Here is an 8,094-nt window from a genome sequence, read left to right on the forward strand (position 1 = left end):
CTTGAAGAGAGTGGGGCCAATAGAAACTTGATTGCAATACCTTGTGTGCAGTTCTATCTCCCGCATGGTGTCCTCCGTAGGCCTCGGAGTGACACTTCTGTAGGATTTGTCCCTGTTCATGTTCAGGTACACAACGTCTAATAACACCATCTACTCCTTCCTTACAAAGGTGAGGATCATCCCAAAACTAGTGTCTCAAGTCAAAGAAGAATTTCTTCTTTTGCTGGTATGTGCAACTAGGTGGTATATATTTGGCAACGATATAGTTTGCATAATCAGGATACCACGGTGCACTACGTGAAGCATTGATGACTTTCAGTTTCTCATCGGGAAAGTTATCATCAATAGGTTGTGGGTCATCAAGAACGTTCTCCAACCTAGACAAATTATCTGCTACGGGGTTATCAGCACCCTTCCTGTCGACAACGTGCAAATCAAATTCTTGTAGCAAGAGAACCCATCTGGTAAGTCTAGGTTTAGTGTCCTTCTTCTCCGTGAGGTACTTAATAGCAGCGTGATCAGTGTGAATAGTGACTTTGGAATCAACTATGTAAGACCTGAACTTTTAACCTCAAACACGACTTCTAAAAATTCCTTCTTCGTAGTAGCATAGTTTCTGTGGGCACTTGATACATCTCCAACGTATCTATAATTTTTTATGGTTCCATGCAATTATCTTGTCAAACTTTGGATGTTTTATATGCATGAATATGCTATTTTATATCTTTTGGGGGATTAACCTATTAACTCAGTGCCAAGTGCCAGTTTCTATTTTTCCCGTGTTTTTGACCCTTTTTCAGATAGAGTCCAAATGGAATGAAACTTTACGATGATTTTTTTGGGACCAAAAGAGACCCCCGAAGCTTTGGAAGAAGGCCAGAAGAGCCACGAGGGAGTCACAAGCCCATGGGGCGCGGCCTACCCCCCTGGTCGCACCGTGCGGGCTTGTGACCTCCTCGTGGGCCCAACTAACGCAATTCCACCGCCATAAATTCCTATAAATTCGGAAACCTCCAAAAATAAACCTAGATCGGGAGTTCCGCCGCCGCAATCCTCTGTAGCCACCAAAAACCAATCGGGAGCCCGTTCCAACACCTTGTCGGAGGGGAATCCATCTCCGGTGGACATCTTCATCATCCCGACGATCTCCATGACGAGGAGGGAGTAGTTCTCCCTCGGGGGTGAGGGTATGTACCAGTAGCTATGTGTTTGATCTCTCTCTCTCTCTCTCGTGTTCTTGAGATATCTTGATCTCGATGTACCGTGGGCTTTGCTACTATAGTTGGATCTTATGATGTTCTTCCCCCTCTCCCTTCTTGTAATGAATTGAGTTTCCCCTTTGAAGTTATCTTATCGGATTGAGTCTTTGAGAACACTCGATGTATGTCTTGCACGTGTCTATCTGTTGTGATCAACTTGCGGGTTTGTGACAATTGGGAACCTATGCATATGGGTTGGCACACGTGGATTCATGTGAGTACTCGATGTATGTTTTGGTGATCAACTTGCGGGTTCGTGACATTGGGAACCTATGCATAGGGGTTGGCACACGTTTTGACTCTCCGGTAGAAACTTTGGGGCACTCTTTGAAGTTCTATGTGTTGGTTGAATAGATGATTCTGAGATTGTGTGATGCATATCGTATAATCATGCCCACAGATACTTGAGGTGACAATAGACTATCTAGGTGACATTAGGGTCTTGGTTGATATGTATCTTAAGGTGTTATTCGAGTACAAACTCTTGAATAGATCGATCAGAAAGAATAACTTTATGGTGGTTTCGTACCCGACAATAATCTCTTCGTTTGTTCTCCGCTATTAGGGACTCTTTGTTGCATGTTGAGGGCTAGTTATATAATCGAATTATGTTATCTTTGTTGAGAGAACTTCACTAGTGAAAGTATTAACCCTAGGCCTTGTTTCCACGCATTGCAATACCGTTCGTGCTCACTTTTGTTACTTGTTACCTTGCTGTTTTTGTAATTTCAGATTACAAAAACCTATATCAACCATCCATATTGCACTTGTATCACCATCTCTTCTCCGAACTAGTGCACCTATACAACTTACCATTGTATTGGGTGTGTTGGGGACACAAGAGACTCTTTGTTATTTGGTTGCAGGGTTGCTTGAGAGAGACCATCTTCATCTTACGCCTCTCGCGGATTGATAAACCTTAGGTCACCCACTTGAGGGAAAATTGCTATTGTTCTACAAACTTCTGCACTTGGAGGCCCAACAACGTCTACAAGGAGAAGGTTGGGTAGTAGACATGAAGCATTTTTCTGGCGTTGTTGCTAGGGAGGCTAGGTAAGCGGCACTCACCTCCCGTCAACGAAGCATTTTTTTGGCGCCGTTGCCGGGGAGGTTAGCGCTTGAAGGTATATCTTTAGATCTTGCAATCGAATCTTTTTGTTTACTGTTCTTTTGCTAGAAAAGTACAAAAAAGTGGAATTGAGGATGCCTCATATACTCCATCTTTTCATTGTCTTTCGTGAGCATGATGGGAAGGAAAATTGTGCTCAAGTGCTGAAAGAAGAATTATGTAAAATGCTTGGCATATAATATGTGAATGGTGAGCATGATTGCAATGTTCTTAGCATGAATTCTTTGAATACCCATGATGCTAATGATATGCAAAGCCACAAGCTTGGAGATGCTATATTTGATGAAGATGATCTTTTTAGTTCTTCCACTTGGAATGATCAAAATCATTTTGATGAAAGCATGCCCCCTATCTATGATAATTATTGTGAGGATAATTATGCTTTGAAGAAGAGGGATGATAAAACTTGTCATACTTTCGAAAACCCCTTTGCTAAACCTTGCTTTTTCATTGTGGACACAATTTGTAGTGCTCAAGTATTTTACGATACTCCCACTACTATTCTTGAGAATAGATTTCCTTACGTGGAGAGTAGTAAAATTCCTATGCTTGTAGATCATGAAAAGAAAGCCTTAGGTGCTGGTTATATTGTTGAATTCATTCATAATGCTACTGAAAATTACTATGAGAGAGGATCATATGCTTCTACTTATTGCAATAGTATCAAGCTTCCTCTCCATGTGTTGAAATTTTTGAAGCTATGCTTGTTTTGCCTTCCTATGCTAGTTGATTCTTTCTCCAATAAATTGTTTGATCACAAAATCCCTATGCATAGGAAGTGGGTTAGACTTAAATGTGCTAGCCACATGCTCCATGATGCTCTCGTTGTGTTTCAATCCTTACATTTTATGTGAGCATCATTGAAATCAATGCCTAGCTAAGGACGTTAAACAATAGCGCTTGTTGGGAGGCAACCCAATGAATTTATTTTTGCTTTTTTCTTTCTGTTTTGTTTTTTCCACACCATCATAATTCTGGTATCATTGTGTTTTTTGTGTTTCTTTTTGTGTTTGTGCCAACTAAAGCCTTTATGATAGCTTGGGTGATAGTTGTTTGATCATGCTGGAAAAAGACAGAAACTTTCTGCTCACGAAATTATTTTTCATTTCTATTCAGAAAGAGATTTTGAGTTTATTCTTTTTGCTGCTGATTGATATACTTTTTTTCCAGGCCGTCGCAATTGTTCAGATTTTTTCAGGTACCAGAAGTATCCAAAGTATACAGATTACTACAGACTGGTCTGTTTTTGACAGATTCTGTTTTTGTTGAGTTGGTTGCTTGTTTTGATGAAACTATGGTTAGTATCAGGGGGTACTAGCCATGGAAAAGTGAGAATACAGTAGCCCATCATCAATATAGATAGAATTCAAGTTTGCTACAGTACCAAAACAAGTGGTAGTTCATTTCCTTGTAGTAATGTTATCACAAGTTTCTGTTTAAGTTTTGTGTTGTGAAGTTTTCAAGTTTTGGGTGATGTTCTCATGGACAAAGAGATAAGGAGTGGAAAGAGCTCAAGCATGGGGATTCCCAAGGCATCCCAAGCCAAATTCAAGGACACCAAAAAGCCTAAGCTTGGGGATGCCCCGGGAAGGCATCCCCTCTTTCGTCTTCAATCCATCGGTAACATTTCTTGGAGCTATATTTTTATTCACCACATGATATATGTTTTGCTTGGAGCGTCTTGTATCTTAGGAGTTTTTTCTTTTTGTTTGGTCACAATAATCCTTGCTGCACAACTTTTTGAGAGAGAAATACATGCACTCATCGTGATTTTGCTAGAAAGCTCATTCTGCTTCACTTATATCTTTTGAGCTAGATACTTTTGCTCTTGTGCTTCACTTATATCTTTTGAGCTAGATTATTTTGCTCTTGTGCTTCACTTATATCTTCAGAGCACGGCGGTGCGTGACTTGGTAGTTGGCTTATGCTATGAAAGTAGTACCAAATGTGATAGGTGCCCAAAGAGGATACAAAAAGCTCCATCTTCATGTGCATTGAATAGAAAGAGAAGTTTTGATTCCTCTCAATTAGTTTTGAGACGTGGATTCGGTAATATTAATAGTTGCGTTAGTAAGGTGTTGTGAATCTAGAAATACTTGTGTTGAAGTTAGTGATTCCCGTAGCATGCACGTATGGTGAACCGCTACGTTAGGAAGTCAGAGCATAATTGATCTATTGATTGTCATCCTTTGTGTTGAGGTCGGGATCGCGCGATGGGTTACACCTACCAACCCTTCCCCTCGGAGTATGCGTTTAGCACTTTGTGTTTGATTACTAATAAAAACATTCGCAATAAGTATGTGAGTTCTTCATGACTAATGTGAGCCCACGGTATACATGCACTTTCACCATCCACCATTGCTAGCCTCTCTAGTGTCGCGCAATTCTCGCCGGTATTCAAACCCACCAAATTCCTTCCTCAAAACAGCCACCATACCTACCTACTATGGCATTTTCATAGTCATTCGAGATGTATTGCCATGCAACTCCCACCGTTCCGTCTCATGACTTGTGCCGTCACTCTCATATTGCCATTGCATGATCGTAAGATAGCTAGCGAGATGTTTTAATGTCATACGCCATGCTAGATCGTTGCACATCCCGGTACACTGGCAGAGGCATTTCCTGTGGAGTCATCAACACTGTGATCTTTGAGCTGTGAGTAAATAAAAGTGTCATGATCATCATTATTAGAGCATTGTCCCATGTGAGGAAATAAAAAAAAGGCCAAAGAGCCCAAAATCAAAAAGAAAAAAAAGGAAAGAAAAAAAGATTCCTAAGAGCCCAAATGAAAAAAAAGAGAAAAAGAGAGAAGGGACAATGCTACTATATTTTTCCACACTTGTGCTTCATGTTAGCACATTGTTCTTGATGATTGAGAGCTTCTTGCTTTGTCACTACCATATGCTAGTGGGAATCTTCATTATATAACTTGGCTTGCATATTCCAATGATGGGCTTCCTCAAAATTGCCCTAGGTCTTCGTGAGCAAGCAAGTTGGATGCACACCCACTAGTTTTCCTTTTGAGCTTTCACATACTTATAGCTCTAGTGCATCTCTTGTATGGCAATCCCTACTCATTCACATTGATATCTATTAATGGGCATCTCCATAGCCTTTTGATACACCGAGCCAATGTGACCATCTCCTCCTTTTTGTCTCACAACCACCACCATACTCTATTCTACCTATAGTGCTATATCCATGGCTCGCGCTCATGTATTGCGTGATAGTTATAAAAAGTTTGTGAAAGTAAGAGTGCGAAAACAATTACTTGGCCAATACCGGGGTTGTGCATGATTTCCATTAGTTGTGTGAGGATGATGGAGCATAGCCAGACTATATGATTTTGTAGGGATAACATTTTTTGGCCTTGTTATTTTGAAAGTTCATGATTACTTTGCTAGTTGTCTTGAAGTATTACCGTTTTCATGTCAATAGCAAACTATTGTTTCGAATCTTACGGATCTGAACATTCATGTCACGTGAAAGAAGTTGCAAAGGACAACTATGCTAGGTAGCATTCCACATCAAAAATTCATTCTTTTTCACTTCCCTACTCGAGGACGAGCACGAGTTAAGCTTGGGGATGCTTGATACGTCTCCAACATATCTATAATTTTTGATGGTTCCATGCTATTACCTTGTCAAACTTTGGATGTTTTATATGCATGAATATGCTATTTTATATCTTTTTTGGGATTAACCTATTAACTCAGTGCGAAGTGCCAGTTTCTGTTTTTTCCGTGTTTTTTACCCTTTTTTAGACGGAGCCCAAATGGAATGAAACTTTACAATGATTTTTTTGGACCAAAAGAGACCCCCGAAGCTTTGGACGAAGGCCAGAAGATCCACGAGGGAGTCACAAGCCCATGGAGCGCGGCCTACCCCCCTGGTCGCACCGTGCGGGCTTGTGACCTCCTCGTGGGCCCAACTGACGCAATTCCACCGCCATAAATTCCTATAAATTCAGAAACCTCCAAAAATAAACCTAGATCAGGAGTTCCGCCGCCGCAAGCCTGTGTCGCCACCAAAAACCAATCGGGAGCTCGTTCCGGCACCCTGTCGGAGGGGGAATCCATCTCCGGTGGCCATCTTCATCATCCCGGCGATCTCCATGACGAGGAGGGAGTAGTTCTCCCTCGGGGCTAAGGGTATGTACCGGTAGCTATGTGTTTGATCTCTCTCTCTCGTGTTCTTGAGATGTCTTGATCTCGATGTACCGTGGGCTTTGCTACTATAGTTGGATCTTCTGATGTTCTTCCCCCTCTCCCTTCTTGTAATGAATTGAATTTCCCCTTTGAAGTTATCTTATCGGATTGAGTCTTTGAGAACACTTGATGTATGCCTTGCACGTGTCTATCTGTTGTGATCAACGTGCGGGTTTGTGACAATTGGGAACCTATTCATATGGGTTGTCACACGTGGATTCATGTCAGTACTCGATGTATGTTTTGGTGATCAACTTGCGGGTTCGTGACATTGGGAACCTATGCATAGGGGTTGGCACACGTTTTGACTCTCTGGTAGAAACATTGGGGCACTCTTTGAAGTTCTATGTGTTGGTTGAATAGATGATTGTGAGACTGTGTGATGCATATCGTACAATCATGCCCACGGATACTTGAGGTGACAATGGAGTATCTAGGTGACATTAGGGTCTTGGTTGATATGTATCTTAAGGTGTTATTCTAGTACGAACTCTTGAATAGATCGATCAGAAAGAATAACTCTATGGTGGTTTCGTACCCGACAATAATCTCTTCGTTTGTTCTCCGCTATTAGTGACTTTGGAGTGACTCTTTGTTGCATGTTGAGGGCTAGTTATATGATCCAATTATGTTATCTTTGTTGAGAGAACTTCACTAGTGAAAGTATGAACCCTACGCCTTGTTTCCACGCATTGCAATACCGTTCGTGCTCACTTTTGTTACTTGTTACCTTGTTGTTTTTGTAATTTCAGATTACAAAAACCTATATCTACCATCAGTATTGCACTTGTATCAACATCTCTTCGCCGAACTAGTGCACCTATACAACTTACCATTGTATTTGGTGTGTTGGGGACACAAGAGACTCTTTGTTATTTGGTTTCAGGGTTGCTTGAGAGATACCATCTTCATCCTACGCCTCCCGCGGATTGATAAACCTTAGGTCACCCACTTGAGGGAAAATTGCTATTGTTCTACAAACCTCTGCACTTGGAGGCCCAACAACGTCTACAAGGAGAAGGTTGCGTAGTACACATCAAGCATTTTTCTGGCGCCGTTGCTAGGGAGGCTAGGTAAGCGGCACTCACCTCCCGTCAACGAAGTATTTTTCTGGCGCCGTTGCCGGGGAGGTTAGCGCTTGAAGGTATATCTTTAGATCTTGCAATCAAATCTTTTTGTTTCTTGTTCTTTCGCTAGAAAACAAAAAAATAGAATTGAGGATGCCTCATATGCTCCATCTTTTCAATGTCTTTCGTGAGCATGATGGGAAGGAAAATTGTGCTCAAGTGCTTAAAGAAGAATTACATAGAATGCTTGGCATAGAATATGTGAATGATGAGCATGATTGCAATGTTCTTAGCATGAATTCTTTTAATACCCATGATGCTAATGATATGCAAAGCCACAAGCTTGGGGATGCTATATTTGATGAAGATGATCTTTTTAGATCTTCCACTTTGAATGATCAAAATCATTTTGATGAAAGCATGCCGCC

Source organism: Hordeum vulgare, chromosome 2H (genome assembly GCF_904849725.1).
Source record: "Hordeum vulgare subsp. vulgare chromosome 2H, MorexV3_pseudomolecules_assembly, whole genome shotgun sequence".
In the NCBI taxonomy this organism is placed as follows: domain Eukaryota; kingdom Viridiplantae; phylum Streptophyta; class Magnoliopsida; order Poales; family Poaceae; genus Hordeum; species Hordeum vulgare.